Below are 11,569 nucleotides of genomic sequence, written 5' to 3'. Positions count from 1 at the left end.
TGTGGTATCTTCACATTCACACCAAGTATACTTGACAGTAAATGTGGTATCTTCACATTGACACCAGGTATATTGGACAGTAACTGTGGTATCTTCACATTCACACAGGGTATACTGGACAGTAACTGTGGTATCGTCACATTCACACAGGGTATACTGGACAGTAACTGTGGTATCTTTACATTTACACCGGGTATACTTTTACAGTCACTCTTGTAGCTTGACATATTCTACCACCAATATATTGCATAATCTCTGTGGTAGTTGAACATTAAACCTGGGTGTGCAGGGCAATCGCGATGCTTACGTGAATGTTTACATTAGTGAATGTTTGTTATTCTGGTTTCACATGTTAGCCCCAATTGTCGTGCACTCCAGTTTCATTTTATTATGTCCTTCCTCGAAACCGAGACTGGACACACACAACATTATTTTAATTTCCCTCCGACATTTCTGCATAATTACATGTTTTTGTGAGGTGCTGCTAACTGCTAAGAGGAAGGGTCACTCTGGAACCAAGGGGTCTTCTGGCTGGAGGCATATTTCATGATCGCCCTGAGAAATTGAACATCATGATTATATTGCACAAGTTCTTCAAATTGGCTCTAGGATCTGTACTAAAGGAAGGTAATGTGTAATGAAATTTTGTAATATTTGTTTATATGTGGATTCAGATGTAGAAGCCTAAGCGACGGTTCATAATTTATGGTTAGGATTTGGGAGCTGGGGGTTGGGGGTTGGGTGATAATTTTTTGGAGAAGCATGTACAATGTAAATGACACCCTCACGCTCTAACATTTACGTACAAAGTAAGCGACCCCCTTGCATGCAATGTACAAATCCAATGCCCAACCCTTCCCATAATATTAAAGCATAATTTTTAAATTCTTTAATGTACAAATTAGATTAGATTATCAGCTGCACATTTGATAACCTCTTCTGACCTTCACCTTGTCTGATGTTTGTTTGATGTTTACCGCCCCACTCAGCAATATTCCAACTATGTGACGGCGGTTTGTAAACGATCGCTTCTGGGCCAGACAATCCTGTGACTGACATCATCAGCATCGATCTGTAAGTCAAAAATTAATCCGATCCGATGCCTAACATGTCAATGCAGTCTTGACTCTGAGTTCAAGAATTGATATACTCTCTTTAGTATTAGATTTTGTGAATGCATATATCATACAACGTGTCAATATTCTTTCCACACTTAAAGCACATGTGTACTATTTTAGGTATTCCCGTCTTTTAGACAAAAGTTAAACACTTTGACAAACAGGATACTTGAATTCGAAGGTAAACACAACAGAGTCATTTTATATGCGGGTATAAGTATATTCCTTCCATTCCATTCCTCCCAGGTGGTCATATGTTACCGTAATGTTCTCGAAGTCCCATGAATATCCGAGTCTTAAACGAACCATGCTTGTCGTTAGAGGCAAGTAACTTGCTCGGTGGTCACCCACTGACATAGTTTATGCATGTCATCATATCCCAGATGCGTGGATCGATGCTCATGATGTCAGTCACCGGGTTGTCTAGTCCAGAACACCGAAAAACATCGACATCAAACCAAAAAACCATAATAACCCAACAACACAAGTAGGATTTCTATTTGAACTAAAGGTATAATATATCCATACATACAAGTTTACTTGTCCTACGGAGGTTTAATCCCTCAAGTGGGTACTTTGTATGAAGACAATTCTCCTAGAGGCAATAGTGTGTAACGTGGCGAGCATATTCGCTCACTCAGTTCTCACACTCAATGAGGTGTCAAGGCGTTCTTCGTCAGTTTACGTGCGCTTCAGTTTTCTGTGCAAAAATACGAGTGAGTGAGTGAGTTTAGTTTTACGCCGCTTTTAGCAATATTCCAGCAATATCACGGCGGGGGACACCAGAAATGTTCTTCACACGTTGTACCCATGTGGGAAATCGAACCCGGGTCTTCAGCGTGACGACTGTTGGGTGTGTTAACTGTTGAGTGAGTGAGGTTAATCTTCAGCATTCAGCAACATTCCAGCCAGACAATCCAGTGATCAGCCGCATGAGCATCGATCTACGTAACTAACTGTTAGTATCAGGGGTAACATAAACCCGAACCGGAGACGGCATGGTCACGTGACGAGGTTATCCTTACTTCAGTTATTTCTGTCTAAGCGTTTTGAGCACACTAAAAACCTCAGAATACGAAGCATAGTTGAATTAGCGTAAGCATTATGTATCTCACATTTAATAGTTTACAACTCGACTGAAATGTCTCTGCACAGTTCTAGACAATATAACAGTTTAGTTTTTCACCCTGCTTGTGAAATAGAATACTTACTACCTGTCACATCGTGTCCATGAAATGGCGGGTCAAATTGGATGCAATGTGGCTTGCAATATACGCCCATGTTATTCATGTACCAGCACAATCACTGCGGCGGACGCCTGATATGGAGTTCACACATTGTACCTTTGTGGGTAACCCGACACGGGTAATCCATGTGACACGCGAGCGTTTTAACCCCATCGTCCCACCTTATTTTTAAGTTCGCCGGATTACCGGAATTATACCCAAGTGAGTTGAGTGACGGTCTGTAAATTATTGAGTCTGGACCAGACAATCCAGTTATCAACAACATGAGCATCGATCTGCACAACTATGAACCGAGGACATGTGTCAACTAAGTCAGCGAGCCGGATCACCCGATCCCGTTAGTCGCCTGGTACGACAAGCATGGGTTACTGAAGATCAATATTCTAACCCGGACCTTCACGGGTCGAATTATACTCGAGCATATGTAGGTTTAGCGTTTACGAATAAGAAACAGTTGTATCCTGTGATATCTCACAACTTACCAATGGGAGGATCAAACCCATGCATTGGCGTGATAAGCTCATGCTTTAACCACAGGGCTATCCCACCCATGATGTCAGGTGTTGAGGCATTGGGGTCTAACGATTCACTAAATGTCGAAAATATCCTTGATTGTTTCAGCAAAATTGTCTTAGAACAACATCCAAAAAAGGTTGTTGTTCCCTAATTACCTTTCAGAGGTAAGATCCCTAATGCGCCAATAACGCAGTATTACGGAACATGTAGTTTTATATAAAGATTTCTTTCAGTGACGAAACACTGGCTAAACACCTGTATTCCATTAATCGCCTTTCAACACAAATTATATACACACATTAAACAAACTAATAATACATAAATACACACAACCAGTACTGCACAGAATGCACACAACCAGTACTACACACTATACACACAAATTGTACTACACAGAATGCACACAACTAGTACTACACACAATACACAAAACTAGTACTACACACAATACACACAACTACTACTACTACTACACGCAATACACACAACTAGTACTACACACAATACGCACAACTAGTCATACACACAATACACACAACCAGTACTACACACAATACACACAACTAGTACTACACACAATACGCACATCTAGTACTACACACAATACACACAACTAGTCCTACACACAAAATACACAACTAGTACGACACACAATACACACAACTAGTACTACACATAATACGCACAACTAGTACTACACACAAAATACACAACTAGTACGACACACAATACACACAACTAGTACGACACACAATACGCACAACTAGTACACAAATACTTCTAAACACAATACACACAACTACTACACACAACTAGTACTGCACACAATACACACAACTAGTACCACACACAATATACACAACTAGTACGACCCACAATACACAAACTAATACTACACACAATACACACTAGTACTACACACAATACACAACTAGTACTGCACACAATACACACAACTAGTAGTACGCACAATAGACAGAACGAGCACTACCCACAATATACACAACCATTACTACACTCAATACACACAACTAGCAGTAATTACAATACATACAAATTGTACTACACACAATACACACAACTAGTACGACACACAATACGCACAACTACTGCTACACACAATACACACAACTAGTACTACTCACAATACGCACAATTAGTACTACACACAGTATACACAACTAGTAATACACACAAAGTACACGTCTAGTACGACACACAATACACACAACTAGTACGACAAACAATACACACAACTAGTATGACACACAATACACACAACTAGTACTACACACAATACACAAACTAATCCTACACACATGTAGTATTACGCACAATACACACAACTAGTACTACTCTCAATATACACACCTACTACTACACACAATACACACAACTAGTACAACACACAATACACACAACTGGTACTACACACAATACGCACAATTAGTACTACACACAGTATACACAACTAGTACTACACACAAAGTTCACAACTAGTACGACACATAATACACACAACTAGTACGACACACAATACGCACAACTTGTACTATACGCAATACGTACAACTAGTAATACCCAAAACTTACACAAGTAGTACTGCACACAATACACACAACTAGTACTACACACAATACACAAACTAATCCTACACACAACTAGTACTACCCACAATACACAAAACTAGTACTACACACAGTACACACAACTAGTACTACACACAATGAACACATCTAGTACTACACGCAATACACACAACTAGTACCACACAATACACACAGCTACTACTACACACACAATAATCACACAACTACTACTTCACACAACTAGTACTGCACACAATACACCCAACTAGTACCACAGAATACACACAACTAGTACTAAAGCAGAATACACAAACTAATACTACACACTAGTACTAGACACAATACACACAACTAGTACTACACACAATACACACAACTAGTACTGCACACAATACACACACAACTAGTAGTACTCACAATACACACACACAACTAGTAATTACACACAATACACACAACTAGTAGTACACGCAATACACACAACTAGTACGACACACAATACACACAAACTAATCACTACACTAACAACTAGTACTGCACGCAATACACACAACTACTACTACACACAATACACACAACTAGTACTACACACAATACATAACAACTAGTACTACTCACAATACACACAACTAGTACTACACGCAATATACTCAGGTAGTACTGCACACAATACACACACAACTAGTAATGACACACAAAACACAAACTAATCCTACACACAACCAGTACTACCCACAATACACAAAACTAGTACTACACATTAACAGCACACAACAACTAGTACTACACACAATGCACAAAACTAGTACTACACGCAATAGACACAACTAGTACTACACGCAATACGCACAACTAGTAATACTCAAAATATACACAGGTAGTACACACACAACAACACAAAACTAGTACTACACACAATACACACAACTACTACTACACACAACACACAAAACTAGTACTACGCACAATACACACAACTAGTACTACACGCAATACACACAACCAGTACGACACACAATAAACACAAACTAACTAATCACTACACACAACTAGTACCGCACTCAATACACACAACTACTACTACACACAACACAATAACTAGTACTAGCAAGCACAATAACACACACTACTACTACACACAACTAGTACTACACACAAAATACAGCGTCCAGCAGTCGACATGCAAGCTTCGCATAAACCTGGACTGGGACTGACAGTAGTCCATCAAATGTCACTGTGATATGTACATTAGATAGTAACTGTCCTATCTTCACATTCACACTGGGTATACTAGACAGTAACTGTGGTATCTTCACATTCACACCGGTATACTGGACAGTAACTGTGGTATCTTCACATTCACGCTGGGTATACTGGACAGTTACTGTGGTATCTTCACATTCACACTGGGTATATTAGACAGTAACTGTGGTATCTTCACATTCACACTGAGTATACTGGACAGTAACTGTGGTATCTTCACATTCACACTGTGTACACGGGACAGTAACTGTGGTATCTTCACATTCACACAGGGTATATTAGACAGTAACTGTGGTATCTTCACATTCACACCAGGTATACTAGACAGTAACTGTGGTATCTTCACATTCACACAGGGTATACTGGACAGTAACTGTGGTATCTTCACATTCACACTGGGTATACAGGACAGTAACTGTGATATCTTCACATTCACACCAGGTATACTTTACAGTAACTGTGGTATGTTCACATTCACACCAGGTATACTAGACAGTAACTGTGGTATCTTCACATTCACACTGGGTATACTGGACAGTAACTGTGGTATCTTCACATTCACACCAAGTATACAGGACAGTAACTGTGGTATCTTCACATTCACACTGGGTATATTATACAGTAACTGTGGTATCTTCACATTCACACTGGGTATACTGGACAGTAACTGTGGTATCTTCACATTCACACCAGGTATACTGGACAGTTACTGTGGTATCTTCACATTCACACCAGGTATATTAGACAGTAACTGTGGTATCTTCACATTCACACTGAGTATACTGGACAGTAACTGTGGTATCTTCACATTCACACCAGGTATACTGGACAGTAACTGTGGTATCTTCACATTCACACTGAGTATACTGGACAGTAACTGTGGTATCTTCACATTCACACCAGGTATACTAGACAGTAACTGTGGTATCTTCACATTCACACTGGGTATACAGGACAGTAACTGTGGTATCTTCACATTCACACCAGGTATACTAGACAGTAACTGTGGTATCTTCACATTCACACTGAGTATACTGGACAGTAACTGTGGTATCTTCACATTCACACTGGGTATACTGGACAGTTACTGTGGTATCTTCACATTCACACCAGGTATACTAGACAGTAACTGTGGTATCTTCACATTCACACTGAGTATACTGGACAGTAACTGTGGTATCTTCACATTCACACTGGGTATACTGGACAATAACTGTGGTATCTTCACATTCACACAGGGTATACTGGACAGTAACTGTGGTATCTTCACATTCACACTGGGTATACTGGACAGTTACTGTGGTATCTTCACATTCACACTGGGTATATTAGACAGTAACTGTGGTATCTTCATATTCACACTGGGTATACTGGACAGTAACTGTGGTATCTTCACATTCACACTGGGTATACTGGACAGTAACTGTGGTATCTTTACATTTACACCAGGTATACTGGACAGTCACTCTTGTAGCTTGACATATATACCACCAATATATTGGATAATCTCTGTGGTAGTTGAACATTAAACCTGGGTGTGCAGGGCAATCGCGATGCTTACGTGAATGTTTACATTAGTGAATGTTTGTTATTCTGGTTTCACATGTTAGCCCCGATTGTCGTGCACTCCAGTTTCATTTTATTATGTCCTTCCTCGAAACCGAGACTGGACACACACAACATTATTTTAAATTTCCTGAGAAATTGAACATCATGATTATATTGCACAAGTTCTTCAAATTGGCTCTTGGATCTGTACTAAAGGAAGGTAATGTGTAATGAAATTTTGTAATATTTGTTTATATGTGGATTCAGATGTAGAAGCCTAAGCGACGGTTCATAATTTATGGTTAGGATTTGAGGGCTGGGGGTTGGGGGTTGGTTGATAATTTTTTGGAGAAGCATGTACAATGTAAATGACACCCTCACCCTCTAACATTTACGTACAAAGTAAACGACCCCCTTGCATGCAATGTACAAATCCAATGCCCAACCCTTCCCATAATATTAAAGCATAATTTTAAATTCTTTAATGTACAAATTGATGACACCCCCACCTCCCCCAGAACAAAATTGGTGACCCCACTTAAAAATAATAAACACACCCCTCCTCTCCCCCCTCTCTCTCTCTGTGTCTCTCTCTGTCTCTGTCTCTGTCTCTGTCTCTGTCTCTGTCTCTGTCTCTCTCTCTCTCTCTCTCTCTCTCTCTCTCTCTCTCTCTCTCTCTCTCTCTCTCTCTCTGTGTGTGTCTCCTCTACCTCCCCTACCGGAAATGCTACTTTCATAATCAAATCTGTGAGAAGTTTCCGTGTGTGTGGTGTTGCTGAATGGTCGCATTGCATACACAAACTCCCATCCTCTCAACATACATCGCTGAGATAGACATAGTCAGGTGAAAGATATTAATTAGATTAGATTATCAGCTACACATTTGATAACCTCTTCTTACCCTCACCTTGTCTGATATTTGTTTGATGTTTACCGCCCCACTCTGCAATATTCCAACTATGTGACGGCGGTTTGTAAACGATCGCTTCTGGGCCAGACAATCCTGTGACTGACATCATGAGCATCGATCTGTAAGTCATAAAATTAATCCGATCCGATGCCTAACATGTCAATGCAGTGTTGCCTCTGAGTTCAAGAATTGATATACTCTCTTTAGTATTAGATTTTGTGAATGCATATATCATACAACGTGTCAATATTCTTTCCACACTTAAAGCACATGTGTACTATTTTAGGTATTCCCGTCTTTTAGACAAAAGTTAAACACTTTGACAAACAGGATACTTGAATTCGAAGGTAAACACAACAGAGTCATGTTATATGCGGGTTAAAGTATATTCCTCCCATTCCATTCCTCCCAGGTGGGGGGGCGGTGGGGTAGCCTAGTGGTTAAAACGTTCGCTCGTCACGCCGAAGGCCCGGGTTCGATTCCCCACATGGGTACAACTTGTGAAGCCCATTTCTGGTGTCCCCCGCCGTGATATTGCTGGAATATTGCTAAAAACGGCATAAAACCATACTCAGCCAGTCAGTCAGTCCTCCCAGGTGGTCATTTTTTACCGTTATGTTCTCGAAGTCCCATGAATATCCGAGTCTTAAACGAACCATGCTTGTCGTTAGAGGCAAGTAACTTGCTCGGTGTTCACCCACTGACATAGTTTATGCATGTCATCGTATCCTAGATGCGTGGATCGATGCTCATGATGTCAGCCACCGGGTTGTCTAGTCCAGAACATCGTCAAACGTCGACATCAAACCAAAAAAAACCATAATAACCCAACAACACAAGTAGGATTTCTATTTGAACTAAAGGTATAATATATCCATACATACAAGTTTACTTGTCCTACGGAGGTTTAATCCCTCAAGTGGGTACTTTGTATGAAGACAATTCTCCTAGAGGCAATAGTGTGTAACGTGGCGTAAGAGCATATTCGCTCACTCAGTTCTCACACTCAATGAGGTGTCAAGGCGTTCTTCATCATTTTACGTCCGCTTTTAGCAATATTCCAGCAATATCACGGCGGGGGACACCAGAAATGTTCTTCACACATTGTACCCATGTGGGAAATCGAACCCGGGTCTTCAGCGTGACGACTGTTGGGTGTGTTAACTGTTAGGAGTGAGTGAGGTTAATCTTCAGCATTCAGCAACATTCCAGCCAGACAATCCAGTGATCAGCCGCATGAGCATCGATCTACGTAACTAACTGTTAGTATCAGGGGTAACATAAACCCGAACCGGAGACGGCATGGTCACGTGACGAGGTTATCCTTACTTCAGTTATTTCTGTCTAAGCGTTTTGAGCACACTAAAAACCTCAGAATACGAAGCATAGTTGAATTAGCGTAAGCATTATGTATCTCACATTTAATAGTTTACAACTCGACTGAAATGTCTCTGCACAGTTCTAGACAATATAACAGTTTAGTTTTTCACCCTGCTTGTGAAAAAGAATACTTACTACCTGTCACATCGTGTCCATAAAATGGCGAGGTCAAATTGGGTGCAATGTGGCTTGCAATATACGCCCATGTTATTCATGTACCAGCACAATCACTGCGGCGGACGCCTGATATGGAGTTCACACATTGTACCTTTGTGGGTAACCCGACACGGGTAATCCATGTGACACGCGAGCGTTTTAACCCCATCGTCCCACCTTATTTTTAAGTTCGCCGGATTACCGGAATTATACCCAAGTGAGTTGAGTGACGGTCTGTAAATTATTGAGTCTGGACCAGACAATCCAGTTATCAACAACATGAGCATCGATCTGCACAACTATGAACCGAGGACATGTGTCAACCAAGTCAGCGAGCCGGATCACCCGATCCCGTTAGTCGCCTGGTACGACAAGCATGGGTTACTGAAGATCAATATTCTAACCCGGACCTTCACGGGTCGAATTATACTCGAGCATATGTAGGTTTAGCGTTTACGAATAAGAAACAGTTGTATCCTGTGATATCTCACAACTTACCAATGGGAGGATCAAACCCATGCATTGGCGTGATAAGCTCATGCTTTAACCACAGGGCTATCCCACCCATGATTTCAGGTGTTGAGGCATTGGGGTCTAACGATTCACTAAATGTCGAAAATATCCTTGATTGTTTCAACAAAATTGTCTTAGAACAACATCCAAAAAAGGTTGTTGTTCCCTAATTACCTTTCAGAGGTAAGATCCCTAATGCGCCAATAACGCAGTATTACGGAACAATACACACAACTAGTACTACTCACAATACGCACAATTAGTACTACACACAGTATACACAACTAGTAATACACACAAAGTACACATCTAGTACGACACACAATACACACAACTAGTACGACAAACAATACACACAACTAGTATGACACACAATACACACAATTAGTACTACACACAATACACAAACTAATCCTACACACATGTAGTATTACGCACAATACACACAACTAGTACTACTCTCAATATACACACCTACTACTACACACAATACACACAACTAGTACAACACACAATACACACAACTGGCACTACACACAATACACACAATTAGTACTACACACAGTATACACAACTAGTACTACACACAAAGTTCACAACTAGTACGACACATAATACACACAACTAGTACGACACACAATACGCACAACTTGTACTATACGCAATACGTACAACTAGTAATACCCAAAACTTACACAAGTAGTATTGCACACAATACACACAACTAGTACTACACACAATACACAAACTAATCCTACACACAACTAGTACTACCCACAATACACAAAACTAGTACTACACACAGTACACACAACTAGTACTACACACAATGAACACAACTAGTACTACACGCAATACACACAACTAGTACCACACAATACACACAGCTACTACTACACACAATTCACACAACTACTACTTCACACAACTAGTACTGCACACAATACACCCAACTAGTACCACAGAATACACACAACTAGTACTAAGCAGAATACACAAACTAATACTACACACTAGTACTAGACACAATACACACAACTAGTACTACACACAATACACAGAACTAGTACTGCACACAATACACACAACTAGTAGTACTCACAATACACACAACTAGTACTACACACAATACACACAACTAGTAGTACACGCAATACACACAACTAGTACGACACACAATACACAAACTAATACTACACACAACTAGTACTGCACGCAATACACACAACTACTACTACACACAATACACACAACTAGTACTACACACAATACACACAACTAGTACTACTCACAATACACACAACTAGTACTACACGCAATATACTCAGG

The 11,569-nt window shown here is 40.3% G+C and overlaps 1 protein-coding gene across 1 annotated transcript in view; it reads left to right on the top strand.

Annotated features, from left to right (window-relative positions):
• Positions 1-1,020: 1,020 nt before the first annotated feature.
• Positions 1,021-11,569, top strand: part of LOC124266631 — a 34,713-nt gene continuing 24,164 nt past the window's right edge. Inside the window, exon 1 of the mRNA XM_046701433.1 lies at positions 1,021-1,074. The gene's annotated coding sequence lies outside the window, so the exon portion shown is untranslated. The remainder of the gene's footprint in view (positions 1,075-11,569) is intronic.

The sequence above is a fragment of the Haliotis rubra genome, unplaced genomic scaffold (genome assembly GCF_003918875.1).
Source record: "Haliotis rubra isolate DU_JTF1 unplaced genomic scaffold, ASM391887v1 Scf127, whole genome shotgun sequence".
NCBI classification, from domain to species: Eukaryota; Metazoa; Mollusca; class Gastropoda; order Lepetellida; family Haliotidae; genus Haliotis; species Haliotis rubra.
Note: the sequence above shows the minus strand (reverse complement) of the source record. Positions and strands in the feature narration are given on the sequence as shown.